We start from the raw sequence: 17,857 nt of genomic DNA, 5'->3' as shown, positions 1-17,857 counted from the left end.
TGCCCAGCTGTGGGGTCAGCAGGGCCAGTGAGCTCTTGATTTAGAACAGCCATTTGCTATCCAGGGTTAAGTTAATAATGACATTCAGCAGCTCATTAAATAAATGAAGAGGTGAGCTTTAGCTGATATAGTTAAGAGTTTAATGAGGTAAAATAGCAAAATAGCCAAAAACCTCTTGCTGACTGCATCACCAGTGATACTGAACTGATGAGTAGCAGTTGTGTTATGGACTTCTTTTATGGGCTTGGCTATGAAAGCTGAAGCAAAAAATAAAGGTAAAGTGTCCTGGAGCTCCTCGTTCACTGTCGCACTTTTTTCACCATCGCTACCTCCACTGTGTACCACGGCTCTTGTAGTAGCATAGCGGGAGCTGCAAAAACCAAGCCGGAGGGTGGCAGCCAGGAAGGTCTGCTCAGCTTCTCACCTGGAGGCCTGGGAGAGCATTAACCCTACACATTTGTGGGACTCAGTGGCTGGTGCAAGCCATTTTATACATTTCCCCAGAGGTACATGAGGAAGCCTTGTGCTGACATGTCTGCATCTGCTGCCCAACCAGATAACATGCTATTTTCAATCTGCATGGATGGCAGAGAAGTTTCACTGAAAAATGAGGCCTGGCCAGGAACTTTGTCTATGGAAAAAATATGTCTGTAGTAAAATTTGGTTTCACTGCTTTCCATCACTTCCTGGCCATTTTTCATCTTTTGCCAACCTGGAGATCTGTGCAAAGTATAAGAAACCTTCCTTACTGTGTTACCCACTGAGAACTTTGAACTTAAAAAGAAAAAAAGGAAAAGTAAATACTGAAGTGACAGAGTTGTTTTCAAAGAATAACGTTATTTCTCTCTCACACTTTCTGTTGCTTTTCCTTCACTGTGTTGTAGGACAGAGTGAGAGCAAGACTGATTCATTCCTCTGTGATTTCAAAACAATCCAAAACATGGTCAGATCAAAAAGAAATCAGTAAGTGTTCACGAGTTTAGTTTCAAAAGTGAATTATTTCACTGGCGAAAAAAATTCCAATCAGAGTATGCTATTAATTGTAATTGTATTTTAAAACACATATGGAGATTTAATGAAAAATCGTCCTGGAACCTTTATCAGCCTAAGACCCTTCACATCATTACAGAAAGGGTCCTTAATGCTTCAACAAATGGAGCTGATGATTTTCATTTAATGCAAATATGAAGAAGACAGAACAACTTGTACTGAGCTAGACTGTCCTTCTGCATACTGCATTGAGGTACATAGGTCTCATATGCCATGATGCCATCCCTCTTTCCTCTTTTTTTTTTTTTTTTCAGTGTTTCATGTACTATCTTTAGGCTTTCTCAAAATTAACTGCTTGATTTACCCATCCTTCCTGGGAATTTATGATTCATATCTTCTTTTTTTTTTCCTCTCTCTTCTGCCAGACCTTTCCAACTCCCAACTGCTGTTCCTTCTTCTATATTAAGCACCCCAGGCACTGATGTACTTGACAATGCCCTGTACTTTAAACTCACACACAATAGCACACTAGCAATCTGAGAAATTTTCTAGCATGACATACATACACGAACTTCAGATTCCCATCCTTTCACCATCTTAGCAGATACCTTTTATTTACTCTTATCTTCTTTGCATTTGTTTAAAATATTATTGTTATAAAGCTATATATTTATATATATATATAATCATTGGCAGAGTTATATAATGTGTATTATTTACTTAATAGCTGTTCTGGTCTATTGGGTAAATATATAGTCAGGCAGTTTTTAAAAACACGTATTACATACCCAAGAGACCAGAGAGACTCTGAAGGAGCTGTTCCAGTCTATTGGGTAAATATGTATTTAGGCAATTTTTCAAAATATGTTAAAAACTCCTTTAGTGCCATTCTGGTCAATTGGTTAAATATGTATTTAGGCTTTTTTTTTTTTAATGCCTTTTATGTATTTGATAACTGAAGAAACTGTAACCACTAAGTATGTTTTCATAATTTTACCTATGAGTATCACTTGTATTTGCTCTCTATATTTCAGCTCTGTTCCCTGCTGTTGTATCTATCACAAGGCCAAGAGCCACACATCATGGTCATCATCACAGAGAGCACTGGCATGAGCAAAGGATAAAATGAACATTTGCACATGCAAGCAACATTATGAATGACATTAACCCTTCTGATTGTAATCCTTGCTCGCTAAAAGTGATGCTCTGCATACAGTTTTCCTGCATTTGGCTCTCTGTCGGTGGACTGACATACTTTGGATTGTGCTGTGCTGGTTAGATTGATGGATATTTTTAAACCATCTGCATTTTCGATATTCAGAGGCACAAAATGGCATTCAGAAGCCCTGCTGTCAACTCTGGGTTTGTTTGTATGAGTGAAGTTTAGCACATGCTTAAGTATGAGCTAGATCATGGCTCAACTAACAGCACTTACATCCCTCTAAATTTAAATACCTGATTTTATACATATAAAATGATATATATATATACATATATATTCCTCCCAAATCATTTTAGGTGTTCAAGGTGATAGGATAATCAGATGTGACAGCTGAGCTATAACACAAGTTTCTGAAAATCTTAATGTAAAGTAGCTATGACAGATGTTAACATGCTGGGGTTTGTATAGCTTCTGCTATATTTCAGCTGAAGATATGTATTTACATGTAGTTCTTTCTGAGTGATCTCTGGTGACAATTTTATACATTGATAGAAGCAGGGGCTGGGGTTTACACAGTGACTCAAGGGAGGTAAATAAAGAGACCTTTTCAGGCTTGTTCTTATTAATCCATAGTTTTCAAGACAATTATATTTGTTCCATGTTCCCTCTTTTCTCTGTCTCCCTTTAGGGGTCCAGCAACTCCACAGAACTGCTGTTGTAAATTAATCCAAATCTTATTGTTATAAAAATAGGAATGAACAAGTATGTCCTTCCTCTCTTCCCACTGCTTGAGCAGACAGCCTAAATTCCATTTTGGTTTATTCCTTAATGACACATTATTAACTGTCCACACAGAATCGATCATATTCAGCCTGCAAAGGTCTGTCCATAGTTAGAGTATCTTTGTTTGCCTTTGCTGGTAATTGTTTTAGGTTGGAAAGGTCTTGGCCAGCTTTCTCCAGGTGGGTTCTCAGCTTTTCTTGTATACATACGCTCATGGTACAGAAGCCCAAATCCTCCTGTATTTTGTACCTCTATTGTCATCAACATTTTAAAATTAATAATAGTCCTTGCAAAATATAATTCTGTGCCACTGGCAAGTGAAAACACCATCTAATGTGAGAAGAGGGGGTTGTAACTTTAGAGGAAAGTAACGTAGAAGAAAAGAGGCAAAAGCAAGCATGGAAACAAGAGGAACACACAAGCCCAGGAACAAGTACATCTGCAGGTGGAAATGAAAGTTTGGTTAGCTATCTGTATATATCTTAAATAGGCCTATGCTAACCTAGAAATACTCATGTTGAAGTCAGTGGGGCCACTCCTTTTCTTAAATTTAAGCCAAGTGTAATCCTTTACAGATTGTAGTAAAATGATGTCACCATTTCAAATCAATCAACTAGTTTGTTTTATATTAATACAAGTTTAATGCAAGTTTAATTCTGAGGAATTTTTTTTAAGAAGAACAAATATGGAAAAATATTGATAAGAATTCTCATATGGAATATTGATACATGAAAATATTGATAAGAACTCTGAATAAATTTGATGAGTTATCACCAAAACAAATTTATTATCCAAATTATTAGACCAGCTGTAATGCTAGTATAAAAATAACAGTGCATTTGAAGTGATGCTACGTCAGTCACATAATTTCATAAACAATGATCAAATCCCATCAGTATAAAAAAACATCTTGTCTGTCAAATATTATGAGATGCTTTCCAGATCCACCAGTGTATCCAGGCCTTTCCATTAATCAGTACTATATAGGCTTTTTTCTTTATAAATCATTGAGCTGGATGCCGAGAGATGCTCTCAACAGGAACTGTTGCTGTGTAACATACTCAAGCCTGAAATGTGATTCTATTTTTATAATACAAGGATCCCTGCTGGCTGAGGGGAGTGCTGGTAGGTCCTGTGTCCAGATCTGGATGTCAAGTTCATTCTGTAGAAAGGGTAAAATTCCATACTTATTAATATTCTAGTTTGTTGGGGTTGGCAGGGGCCAGGGATTTTTTTTTTTTTTTCACCAACTTACTTCATAAGTTATTGGTGAGGTTTTTCTTTTCAAAGGATACTCATGCCTTGCCAGGCAAAATGTGGGTAAACTGTAACTGAAGCTTCTGAAATAGCTCTGCCAAACTGCTTCAGTCCTGCCTATTAAACCATCCTCACGGCCCTCTCTTAAATTAAAAAAAAAAAAAAAAGCTTATGCATTTTTGCATTTTTACACCAAAATAATTACTGAGCCAACTAAGGCAAAGTACTTCAGTAGATTAAAAGACAAAAGAAAAAAAAAATTTCTAAAAGTATATTAACTATCTTTACAACACACAATGTATATAAAGAAACAGCCACTATTGTTCCATAGCCAGGAGATTTCTCTGCTTGTATTTGGCAGTAACTATAACAGGGTAGGATACTGGGTTAACTTGCTACTGGCATAACCTGATTTGGCAACTTCTGTGATCCTAAGAATATTCTTATTCTATCAAAACATGTGACAGCCTTGTGATGGGCATGAATGGGGGATGAGATCAGACCACCAAACCCAATTACATTAGATTAAACAGAAATGTGATGTTTTCAATAGTCAAAAAACACTGGAGACATCATCAAAGCTATCAGTGCCCATCTCTTTGCAATCTCTACTAGGATCATTTTGTTCCCTCAGCATTGATCTACTACAAAACTGAAAACTAATTTAAAGGAGGAAAGATCTTCAAATATTTATGTCTGAATATATGTGTGGGCAAAATGCAGACTGAAAGCCAACAACTTGTTATGATAGCCTGGGTGAACACTAAACCTGAGGCCCGGTCCAAATCCCATAAAGAAAGACCACCTTCCACTGCCTACAGTGGACATTAGACTAGGCCCACGTCTCCTTCCAGATCTGTGCCCACACACATTTTCTTTCTGAACTTTTTCTGTTGCAAAAGTTGTGGGAAGTCTGTGCATACAACCATGGGATTTGTCTGGGTGTCCTTTGGTCGGAGCAGCTGAAACAGAGAGGGAAAGAGAAAAATTCCCGCTGAGGAGGAGGTGCACAGAAGTACCCATGGGTGCAGAAGGGATAAAAAACATCAGGCAGCATGTTTGTTAGCTTAGTGGTAACCCAGCCCTGTCTAACAGGCATTTATATTGTCTCGTGATATTAAGTAAACTCAAAATCATAAAACCAATGAAAGAAGTTCATCTATTGAAACTAGCTGGACTCAAGACACCCCTGTACTCTGTCACCATCTGCGAGAGAAAATGAAGGTGCTACAAAATATCTGCATGACATGTCTTCTGGCACTGACTTTCCCCTCAAAAGCACACACCAGCATATCCAGGGGCTCCTTTCCCTTTGAAATATGAGTCTTATTTCTGTAGTCTGCTCTCAACACCACTCAGACTGAAATGGATATTATACATTACCATTAAATGTCATCATTTTACTATTTTTCTCTGACCTCTGCAATGCAGCAGTGGAAGTAGAGACTCCTCCTCAGGATTTCTTAGGATTTCTTTGACCTGGAAAAAAATAAACAAAAAAACCCACAACTCTTTCTCAGCCATGAAGAAGCATGAAAGTTTACATTGCCAGCCTGCTGTGTTTGGTCCATTGCTTCTGGGAAGAGCGAGGGAAGGAGACCAGTACTGAGATGCCCCCGGATGTGCAGACATGCTGTAAACTGTGAGGTGACTCTAATGAGAACGATGCAGATCCAACAAAGCCAGTGGGACCAATTCAAATGCGGATTGAAATAGAAAACCCCTCCTCATGCCAAAATCTACTCCTGTGCTTATATCTGTGGCACACATGGATGGACTGAGCTCCAGCACATCTGAGCACAAGGCTTCTGCCTCCAGGAGATGCTGAGCCCCAGGCTGGGGTAAAAACTCCTCCTTGTCAGGGAGTAGAAGAAACCTCCAGCTTTGTAGGATGCACATCTGAGAGGGGGTCAGCATAGATATTGTGCTATTTTTTTTAATTTTATTTTATTTATTTTATAGTTTTACTAAAACACATAGAAGAGAGAGGGGTCTCCTTACAGGATGTCATGCACTATCCACTGAGAAGAGATAAACATGAATCCTGTTTTTTTTTTAATCTTACACCGTATTATCCTGAAACCAACTTAGTATGTATTGACAATGATATCTTATGATATTGAACTTAAAAACAAACAAACGTACAAAAACTTCAAATGCTTTCAGACTTCATTTCATTTTAGCTACAGTTTAAGTGCTTGGAAAGCCTATGGTGGACTTCTTTATCTGATGTATAAAAAAAAAAAACAAAACTATTTATTTCTCTAAAATGTTAGTTAACTAGCTTGTGAGAAATTTTCTTACAGGGAAAGTTTCCAAAATCACTGTCATGCAGCTTCATGGCATTTTCTCAGCTCTTGTATTTGCTCCTTCTCCACACCTCTTCCCCAGTGCATAGAGGCACATCTGTCTGTTTTCTGCCTTATCAAGCAGACATCTACATCTGTGAGGAAAACTCCACTTCCTTAGCTAAAAACCTGTATCTGATTGTGGTAATAAAGCACTACTTCCTCAGTTCAAAACATACATCAGACAGGACCAATTACTTCAAATGACTCATAGCAACAGGCAAAGCAATAGTCGTCTTTTCAAAGCCTTTGAACTTCTACCGCTTCAAAGGTGTACTAAAACGTGGTTATGAGGCGATTGTCTAAAATTGCCAAATTACCAGTTTCCAAGCTTTGACGTTTGTTATTTTGAGCAACTAGACAAAGGAAAGCAGTTCGCTCACCCGCTGAGAAAAAAAAAGAGCAAAACATAAAGATATTTCCTAGGTGAGGAGAGCTCTTAATATGGTGCATTCTTGAACACAAAACAGAAGAATAGTTATGCTTTAAAGTAATCAAATAAAATAATTAGATTATCAAACAATACACAACAATAATGCAAAATGCAAACAATATGATCCAAAGCTACCGAGTGAATTTAACAGGCTCTTAATCACATCCTGGAGGTCAGAGAGGCTCAAGGCGTTATTAATGGGAATCAAAGCTTTTCACCTTTAGGTCACCAATCTGAATGTAGCACAGGTTGGTTGTGACTGAACATCATTACCATCTGGTAATTACTGGAGAGGCTATCTGACATGGGCTTGTGGTCTCAGCAACCTCAAAAGGGAAGTATTTGCTGAAACCAGCAGGAGAACATGCCTCAACTTCAGTGGGCAGTTAGGACAAAATGGTGTCATAGACTGAGGTCTGACCCAACAGAAGACAAAAGTATCTGCAGCTCAGAGCCCTTACTTCAGTGTGACTTCATATATGTAGAAGGTCACAAATGAGAGTTTCAGTGCCTTCTACTACTTCAGAGTTATACTAAATGCAGTTATGAAATTATTCTTTAAAATTGCCAAATTATTTGTTTCCAAGATATCAGTGGACTGGTGTTGCATTGGACAGAATGTTAATAACGCACTGTCCTTGATGGTGGTGGGTCCTCCTGACAAGAACTATGTACGTTGATAAAGACATGCAATAAAACATTTTTACTCTCGTTGGTTAATAGCTCTTCTGTGGACAGACTGATCTACTCTCTATAACTCATAATCATGAAATTAATTTTTAAAAATGAAAGAAGAATCTTATACTGAAAATCATAAAGTATGTTCTTATTACCTACTGTTCCAAACACCATTGGGCCTTCATTATACAACTATTTTTTTTATCTTCCAATATTAAGACCACATTTAAATAAAGACATCTTCGATAATCTATTTCTGCTTGCTTCACTTTCATATTATAGCATTGTTTTAGTTATATCATGATTCATTTAATTGAAGCTTTATCTACTTAAAAATAAAGGTGACTGAGCATGTATTCGGAGGGCATTTGACAGAACCTACCACATTCCATGTCAAATAAAAAGGAGGTTTTGGCTCACCAACATTGTGGCATTGTTTGAAAAGATAATGAAAGCTGAATTTATCCATATAGGTGGATACTTTCCACAAGTCTTTAAAGAAACAAGGGAGAGGTTTTACTATCACATACTTTTGCACTATATTTATATGGCAAAAAAAAAAAAAAAAAAAAAAGCTCTGAATCTCTTCTTTTGGAATGCTTTATATCTATTCACATTTGTGTACAACTTCTATCAGCAGGTTCCAGCTCCACTAGATCATACTTACTTTGACTTGAACATTGGTCTTCAATATCAGAAGAACCTTAGTGGTTCCTTCAGGAGGTTTTGGGCCTCCTCTGGGCCCATTAGGAATAAGCATTAGAGAATGGGCTCTGATGTTACTAATTTTTCTAGGGGACTGGGTAGACAGAGCCTGGGTAAATCCAGGTGAATAACTGCTGAATATTTATTTTTTCATTCATTGTTATATGTATTCATTAGTTTACTTTCAATAAATTATTGAGGCTTATTCCCAAGAAGGGTCATTGTGAAAATTCAGCACTGAGAATTCAAAGTGCCTCACTCAAATGGTACTGGACAGAGCAAACTTAACAGGATCCCATTCCCTAGCTGGTGTAACCAGCCTTTTCATTATGTATTTACTCATGTTTATGAAATCAACATCCAGGTTCCATTTACATTTGACAATATCTACATTAAAACTGTTGTTTTAATGCTATTCAAATACAGAAATGTAATAAAAGAGAGGCAGAAAAAAGTTCATTTAAAAATTCCAATGAATATTCACAAAGGAGAACTGCTCAGGGCTAGAAGTCACTTCTGGCTTTGGTAAGAGAAAGCCTACAGGCACTTTTTTTATGAGTAAGGTACATCTGTTCAGGCAGTGTACTTCGCTATCACCATAGTTTTGTTTTCTAGACTGAAGATCCTTCAAGTCTAGCAGCTCAGATGCTTGCATCCGTCTGTACCCTTTTGGGTAAATACCTGTCACTTTAGGCAGCCTTCTCTGATTATCTCCTCCACAGTGAGATTCAGATTGCCCCAGTTGTACACTGTTTTCTCTCCTCTGGCACATGGTCAATTGCCACCAACCCATGTCTTCAAGCTTCACTCCAGTTATGGAGTTTGCCTCCAACAGCTGCTGCCTTCTCTCACTTATAAAATGGAAAGGACCTCTGAGATCATTTGATGGAATGAAGGCACATGGGCTACCCGTTCACTCTCTCTTCAGTTAGTTTCTACACCCATCTCTTTGCTAGGCACGTTTGGATGTGTACAGTTGGCAGATAGAGCAACTCCGTTGTTGAGACCTGGCTTTGTTACACTCTATGACGAACAATGTTATGCAAAAGAGGAATGAATTTTTAGTGTTATGTAGCAAATCAGTTTGTTACAATTCTTTCTGCTGAACAGAAATCTCTTTTCTATGCTTTAAGGAGTCAAACAGCAGGTACTTTTGTATAAAGCTAGAGCTTCAGCTTTGTCTTGAGTCAACAAAAATGCTCTGATCACTCCAGGGAAAGAAATTTTAAAAAGAATATATTCTTATCCTTATATACTTGCCACTAACCTGAAAGGACCAAGGAAATGCACTTAGGATCTGTGCAAGAGGCTGAAAATGTCACTGCAATCTAAGCCAATATCACTCTCATTTCTTCCACTCACCATTCTCCATGTCAAAGTCCAGTCTGTACTTTCCTATTCTCCCAGAGCATACCCACTCACATCTATAGAGACTTTATTGGCAAAAATCATGTTATGTTATACCCAATGTATGTTCTATTTTCAATTTCCCAGAAAAATGAGGTATTAATATTGCCATTATTCTTAAATATCAGTAGTATCTCTGAAAGAGGATCACCAGCCTGGAAAAGATGAGAAGCACTGGCAGAGAGCATAAATTGCCCATGTATTTCCTTTCATCACAGGACAATGAACGCACAGAACCAGTGAACAACCAACCATTTGGAGGAACTTTTTATGTTCTCTATACTTTGATACAACTCTGAATGATGTTTTCTGTCATCCACTGAGGATCTGAATTTATGAGCACGTCAGCGCATACATTTAAACTGAGGATGCCCAGATGGGGAAATCCTCTCGCTAGCAGTATGGAATACCCATCTGCTGCATATTAATACTGTTCAAGGGATTATTGCCTCATGCTGCCTGGCTGTTACAGTTGGTGTTTAGAGGCTGGGATGTAGGCGTATGTACCAGCATGGCTCTGGAATGAGGATTAGGTTGAACCACCGTGGGACAGTGGCAAAATTAATTGAAAACTCTGAGATGGCCCATTCTGAACAGAAAAAGTTTTGAAAAGGAGAAAGTCCTCTTACAGTACCAATTCAGTCAAATAATATGTTTATGGCACTGGTATTAGATCAAGAGAAACAGTTAACTGAAACAATGAAATGTAACTGTTAAAAATTATAAGCTATCAAATGTCAGCTAGGGACATTTAAGGGAAGAACTGAAGCTTATAAATAAGAAATGATGTAGAAATTAAACAAACAACCCATGGAGACTCAGGTTTCTTCCTTTATCTCTGTCCCCCCTCCTGCCCCCTCCCCCGTCCCCCCATTTCTTATGTTAAACCACACAATAAACACTCTTTGAATGGGAGAGGTTTAATCTATGTGCAAAAAGGGAGTTAGAGGCCAATTCAGCTTTATTTTTTTTTTCTTTCCTTTCCTGGAGGCCTCTTTTTTATTTTCTTTCTAGGTATTGATTGTGAAAGTGATATCACACCAGAAGGTGCATTGATATGGTGTTGAGTAACAGAAAACTGCAAAGACTCCTTACAGTATAATCAAAGCCTCTGTCCAAGCCCCACACTCTGATGAAATCCAATCAATAGGGACGATTAAATGACACATACAGAGCCATCAATATTAAATACAGTCCATTTCCTGTACAAGAGCAGTGCAATGTAAAGTGGACAGATAAAACTTGAATAGGCAGGTTATTTACGATGCCTGTACAGCATTTAAGCAGTGATGAAAGTTAGAAGCACACATCATTTGCATATTAATCAGAAAAGCAAGTAAGCTTTTGCAGTGAGTTTAAAATATAGTTTTGTGGGTTTGCAATGTTTCCAAACGACAACTTTTTCAAGTTATATTTTTTGAAAGGCAAAGTCACAGGGGATTTGAAACCAAACTAAAATATTGTAGATGCTGCAATCTGTGATTTTGACAAGTCATTTGGTTCTTACAGAGCCTGTTCAGAAGACCAAATCACTTGATGTGAAGGATGGGGTTTGTGATAATTCATGACAAAATCACTCTGCATTCTGCATCCAGAGGTGGGCAGAAGCCTTCTAGGAAGCACCGTATTTTTTTTACTGGGAGCAAACCCACAATATCCAGAGAGTTTTCTTCAGTCACACAAACACTGAGGGCATGTCTATGCTGAAAGGCAGCACAAGGCAGCCAAAACCCAAAGCAGCAAGTCCTCCTGGTATGGTGCAGTGCTGTGCCACACAGTGTCGGCAGCGTGGGTCCACTCACATGGGTTCAGCACTGAACTTGGCAGAATTTCTCAGCTCCCAACTCCAGGCTGGCACCACCTTGGCTGGATCTGAGAAGGCATTTCCAAACCTGAGGCAGCAGTAGCAGAGCAAACCCTGCCCAGCTGGAGTGCAGAAGCTTCACAGCCACTGACAACCACCTTTGTTTTTATGCAGAGTGAAGAAAATGTTCACCTCCTATGCTCCTCCTGATGCTATTGTTTCTACTGTAACAATATCAGGAGACGTAGAGGTAATTTTAGATTTGAATCACAGAGAATGTGATTCTCAGAGAATGAAAGACCTTATTTCCAGCAAGTCACCTTCCCCAAGAACAGTGGCTATACCAAGCAGATGTGATGTTTGTGGATTTGGGATCTTCCTGTAGCTATTAGGGTTATAGGAGGGACCTGGGCATCTGTCTGTCATGGGCAGAATGCATGCATTGAGCTTCTCTTGAGTGAAGAGATATTGAGAGAAGGGAGGAGAGGCAGTCACCCATGCGATCTCTTCTAGTTTGGGATGCCCAGGCAAAGGGACTGCTTTTCTGATGGTTGGACCTCAGTGCCAAGAGGCAGTATACATCTTTTACATAAACAACTGTTTAGACACCCCAGAAGAAATGATTCTTCTAGGACAGAAGGGAAAAATGAGGCAAGGAAAGGTGTTTGCTATAGCCCTTGTGCTTTGCTTGCCCAGGAAAACAAATAGCTCAGTCACTTTGATTAGTCACTAGAACAGACTTTGTTTTAAATTCAAAACCAAAAGAAACAAGCTGGTACAACCAGGAAAAGAAAAAAAAATCAACCTGGCATGTCTTCTATAACATGTCACTCCTGCAGAAAGATTTTTCCAAAGGAAGGTTTTTCTTTGTCGCATTCGCTGGTGAGCTTGCTTCAGAGATACACTGTGGTGCTCTCCCTGGGCTGCACACCATCTGAGGCAACCAGCTGAGAGCAATGCCTTTTGGTAAACTCCCACCACCTCTCTGCTGTGCTACACGAAATGTTTTCACCAGTTCTTACAGATTCCATGTGTTGCAGCCACTAAAAACCACTTCTAATGAGGCTGGTTTCCTTCTGACATTTTTTTTCATACCATGACTTCATGATGTGCAGGTGGGAAAAACAAGAGCAAATTAGATATCTCCTAGGAAAAGCAACAACTTCATAAAAATATAAAAATAGGTTAAAAATATGGATTGCCAGCAAAACAGTCAATGATGCCACACTGCCTTTTGTTCTTAAAAAGTAAGAAAAAGGGTGAATGACTTCACTGAAGAGGGAAGGCAGACAAAAGCATCAGCAGATTGGTAGAGAGGTGCTGCTGTGCTACCCCTTATCTCCACATTGTTCATTGCTTTTCACACATGAATTCTTGTCATATTGATTGCTAAATATGTCTTTTTATTTTCTCTTCTTTTTATATTAATTCATTCTTTTTCAGCAATAAACTTTCACAGTCCCTTTGAAGCCAGTAGATAAAATTCCTTATCACCAAAACTTGCAATGGTTTGAGTGGAAACCCTGTAGGACTGCTTACAAGTTTAAAGTTAATCATATATTTATGTCCTTTGTTGTAGTGGGCCATAAATACTTGGCGTCTTCAGTATGAAATCCCTTCATTTTAACACAATTTTCTAGGATTTTTAAAAAACTCCTTGATAAAAGTTTTACAGAGAAAGTGAGCCTGAAAAATGTTCTTGGAGATGACACTACTCTCTGCCAGGACACTTTCACAAATAGTGTGGGGACAGCAGGTTGTTTGCCAATGAAAAGCTACTTTCTCTTGACAAAATTGAAAATTGATGACAAAGTGATTGGGTATTTCTCAAAATGCTGTCAAAAGTAATGACATTGGGTGTGTTCCAATTAGTTTTGTAGGCTTTCAAGACACAGCTCTCTCTCCTTGCCTTATGTGTAAAAACTTTGTGTTGAGAGTCTATTCCCCTGAAGGACAGCTATAAGTGCTACAGCTCCCAACATTTTCTTGGGAATAAGATTGAACTGACATATTTAGTCTTGACTAAATTAGCAAATTTCATTTTGCAAAATCTGATCTTTCTTCTCCAGTTTGACCCAGCATTATTTACACATGCTGCAGGCTTGTAGGTCAATTTGAAGTCAAGAGAATACGGTACAGGATGCTGATAGGATAATGAAGTTCATTTTGATTGACCGGTAATTAACTACGCCTTTGTGAGATAGAGGCATCACAAGCCCTCAGATACACTGAGCATGCCACTGCCAGGAGAAGAAGGGAGACGAAAGCTGCAGCAACTTCAACATCTGGCCTCTTTATGCTGATGGAGCTGGTAACCAAGATCTCCCTCTCTCCCTCACTATCTAAAGTACAAACAACATAAAGACAGGATTGGATTGATATGGAATGCTACATAAAATGTTTGCTTATAATTATTTCTAGCACCCTTTTGAAGCTTAGGGATAAAACATTTCTAATTATTCATCAGGCCGTTGGAACTCCTAGGCCTCTGTAATAGGGATTTAGCAGAACAACAAATAACATACAGGGATCCAGATGAAAGGAGTGAATTTGAAGGGATTATTAACATAAAAAAGCAAAATGACTATTTGATGGAGTTACAACAATGCAGAGAGTCAGACAGGGATAGCGAAATAATGCTAATTGATAAATACATAGCTGCTTAAGCTTTAATTTGAGCTGTAGAATAGTTGTAAAATGAGTGATACCTGTAATTTTCTTTAAAAAACAAACAAACAAACAAATAAAAAAAGTTTGAAATGAATATATAAGGAAACCCCCTCAAAAAAACACCACCTCAAAAGCACCTTTTCTGCACCCCTCCATTTTCACCACTTGCTATTGTTCTACTGGTTATTACTGTTGCAAAAAATAATTATTTAAAAGGCAGAACCAGAAAGTTCTAATACTTTATATACTTTGTATAGAGATTTGCTTCCCAGTTTAGGATGGGAGCCAGGATGTATTTGTAAGATCTTGTGGTCTGTGCAGATATGAACCCCACGAGCCACAGGAATCAAGTGGTAGCAGAGGAACGAAGAACTGATTTTCTGTTCACTACAATCAAAGTACTATAAAAGTTCTATGTGATCATAATCAAAATTTCTCAAAGAAAAAAAGCAAACAAACAAATAAGTAAGAAAACAAACACTCCAAAACCAACAAACAAACCCCAAACCCAAAGACAAAGTAAACCAAAGCAGAATTCATGAACAGTTTGAGGTGCTTGTCCAGTCCTATTCCCTCATTTCTCATTAAGACAGCCAATCTTTAGTCTTTAACTAAGGACCCCTAAAAGATAAAAGTGGAATGTAAAACACTAAATAGGATAAATCTCTCATATTCGGCCCTGTTATGAGCAGGATCACTACCAATACACTAACAATTCCCCATAAAAATAGTTTTTGAGAGAACAGAGGCTGTCATGCCTAAAGGAGGGAACGAAAGAAATCTGAATTTGTACGTACATGCGGCTCAAAATCCATGGATAGGAGACTTACCAGCCACTCTGCAAGCTGTGTGCTTCATTATATCACAAACACAGTCTTAAAGGGCAAAGATATGCAAAGCAGATGTATTGTAACTATCTCTAAATCAGAATTTCAATGTAAGATGTTCTTCAACAGCTCTATACAGTCACTTAGAAGCTTTCTTCCCCTCCTTAACGAAGGTAAAACGTTAGCATTATAAATTGCAGCTTACAGAAATCATATTCAGACTTTAAAAGAGAGAGAGAGAGAGAGAGAGAAACTGTACGCACTAGATTAGCAGGGGTGGATCGTCTTGTTGAGAGTTGTGCTGCCAAAGCCTATTAAAGTAATTCACGTTTTATACATAGACATTACCATTTTCTCTGAACTATAACGTCCTTGGAGTATTACTCCACAGAGACATCCAAAATCCACTTTAGATGGGGCTCAAAGGCGCAGTTTGAGATTTACCTGTGTGACTTGTCTTGCAGGTGACAAGCATTAAGGAGGAAAATCTACACTTTGTCAGATAAGCAGGAATTCTCCGTTTCTTAATTCACTTGGAAAGAAAGGATAATTACCTGAACTAAATTTCTGTGCCCATCTGAAATGGACTCTAGGGACAATCCCGCAGATTAATGTTCTAAGAACATAAGATTCAGAAAGAGAACATAGAAAAAGTATGAAATAGGATCTGTTTTAACAACCTGGATCAAAAACTGTATCCTGAACTGAGGGGAGGGAGAATCAGAGGACGGGGTAAATCCAGAGCAGCATTAATGCATTTTGCTGCCTCAGCAGATTCTGATTTTGACTATAATAATAATGATGATTTTTAAAGGCTGACTTGTTTTTTCCCCCACATTCTGATGGATTTGGGAGATTTCCGTGACCTGAATGCTTCAGGCAAGATCCTAAGGTGATGTAAATCAGTATTGTTCCTCTGAAATATGGACAGATTCATCCCTTCATACCAGCTATCGCTTTTCTGTTCATTTGCAGTATGGTAATAATCTGGGGATGTTAATTATTTTTTTTTTCTGTGTTTTATGCGATGCTGCCTCTGCCTCCTCCCTGCCTCAAATTGTTTTGGTTTTGTTCTTTTTGTTGTTGTTGTTATTGCTCCATGTCTGCTAAGTAAATCTGTGGCGTGTTACTTTAAAAATGAAATAAAGCTTGTGTTCATAGTGACAGTCAATAACACTACAGCATTATAATCAATTGCTATTTGTAGCAGCAGGACTAGCAGTGGGGGCAGATCAGTGCAAATTACTGTCACTGTGTGCTGTCGTGTTGTGCAGCCAGCCTGCATCACGTAAGACAAATGATACCACATTCAATGGGAGCAGACAGTACTTAGTCATACCTGTACAATGGCAGCGCAGCACACGCTGGCTCCAAATACGATGGGAAAGTGGTTGTAAACCTACAGAATTGATAGGGAAGAGAAATAAATTAATCCAGCAATGAGTTGTGCTGCTAAGATCCGAGGCTAAATGCTCCTGCTTTTGCAATGGGCTGAAGAATGGAGGATTACAAGTATCTGGGGATCTACAAAAGGGTTAGATAGCTTTTTAGTGAACACCAGTGACGTCTCTGTTGTAGTTTAAACTGATGGTTTGTACAGACGCCTGCAAGCCATGGGGGTCTTCAGTTCAAAACACCTGTTATGATCAATAATAATGCCAAAATGAAATATAATAGCTTTTTTTTTTTTTTTTTTGTTTCTCCTATAGACACAGGAGTGTTTGTTACTGCTATAGATCACAGCAATGTAATTTTTTTGTCTGTGTTTCATCTGAGAAAAGAGATCCAGGCTCTGATCTCAGTGGGGGAGATTGCTGTTATGTGAGAACTGTGCTCTACGGCTGCAGGTCAAACAGGTAATTTTAAAGATGGAGCTACTCAATCCTTTATCTTTCAACACCTTTGCCTCTATGAATTTATACACAACCCCTGAAACTACAGAGAAATGCAAATGGTGTTTACTGAGGCGAGAAAGAACTTGCTGTGGACCAAGACTGCATCCTTTGGAAAGAAAACCTTGGCTAGGAGGGCAATGTATGCTTATGAAATCACGTCTGATTACCTGGTTGAAGGATTTCTTATTGATTTGGGGAGGTGCTAGAGAGACTTCAGTGCAACGCATACTCCTGCATATAGCTATCAAGCAGAGAGCACGGGGAGTGGTAAGGAAAAACTATCTCCAGTCCCCTCACCTCCTAATGCTCTCCAGCCCAGGAGAAACGCATCTCCTGGCGAACGAGTGATTCAGCAGCATCGCCAATTCAAACACTGAGCTCACTGCTGGGACTGCTGCAAAGGATGACAATTTATTGCCTATTTTAATGATACAGTTTGCGATATGCATACTTGCCAACTGGGAACTGGAGTGAGATCAATGAGTTATTTTACGTAGGTCCCTGAATTCTGGGCCAGAATGAAACTGTTGACCTAGAGGTGAAAGTCTCTAATTTTATTTCTAGTCCCTCTGAGTCATGTAGTCACCAGAAATAACACTGACAGCAATAAAACCGAGCAAACAAACAAAACTAAGCAAACATCAAATATTAAGGAAAAAAAGATTTTGCCAAAGAGGCTCAGCACACATTTTGTGAGACTGCATAATCTTTGACAGTGAAATCTGGAACATAAATCCCCTCTCTCCTGGAGCCTAGTATTCTTCTCCGAACACAAATGTTTTATGATAAATATTTTTGTGCCTGTGGAGCTTTGTGCAAAGTTGGACATGATATTTTTGGCAATATCTGAATGTCAGTAGGAATCTGAGAAAGTGTCACATACTGTACTTGAGCTAGT

At 38.6% G+C, this 17,857-nt stretch overlaps 1 protein-coding gene across 3 annotated transcripts in view; it reads right to left on the bottom strand.

Moving 5' to 3' along the window:
• Positions 1 to 3,093: 3,093 nt before the first annotated feature.
• LOC310901250 (uncharacterized protein) overlaps positions 3,094 to 17,857 on the bottom strand; it is a 721,588-nt gene continuing 706,824 nt past the window's right edge. For all 3 annotated transcript variants that reach the window (XR_014585685.1, XR_014585686.1, XM_083840541.1), the window contains 4 exons: positions 5,611 to 5,671; positions 4,998 to 5,154; positions 4,191 to 4,335; positions 3,094 to 4,097 (listed from right to left, as the gene is read on the bottom strand). The gene's annotated coding sequence lies outside the window, so the exon portion shown is untranslated. The remainder of the gene's footprint in view (positions 4,098 to 4,190; positions 4,336 to 4,997; positions 5,155 to 5,610; positions 5,672 to 17,857) is intronic.

The sequence above is a fragment of the Anser anser genome (genome assembly GCF_964211835.1).
Source record: "Anser anser genome assembly, chromosome: 6".
NCBI lineage: Eukaryota > Metazoa > Chordata > Aves > Anseriformes > Anatidae > Anser > Anser anser.
This window is presented reverse-complemented; position numbering and strand designations above follow the sequence as displayed.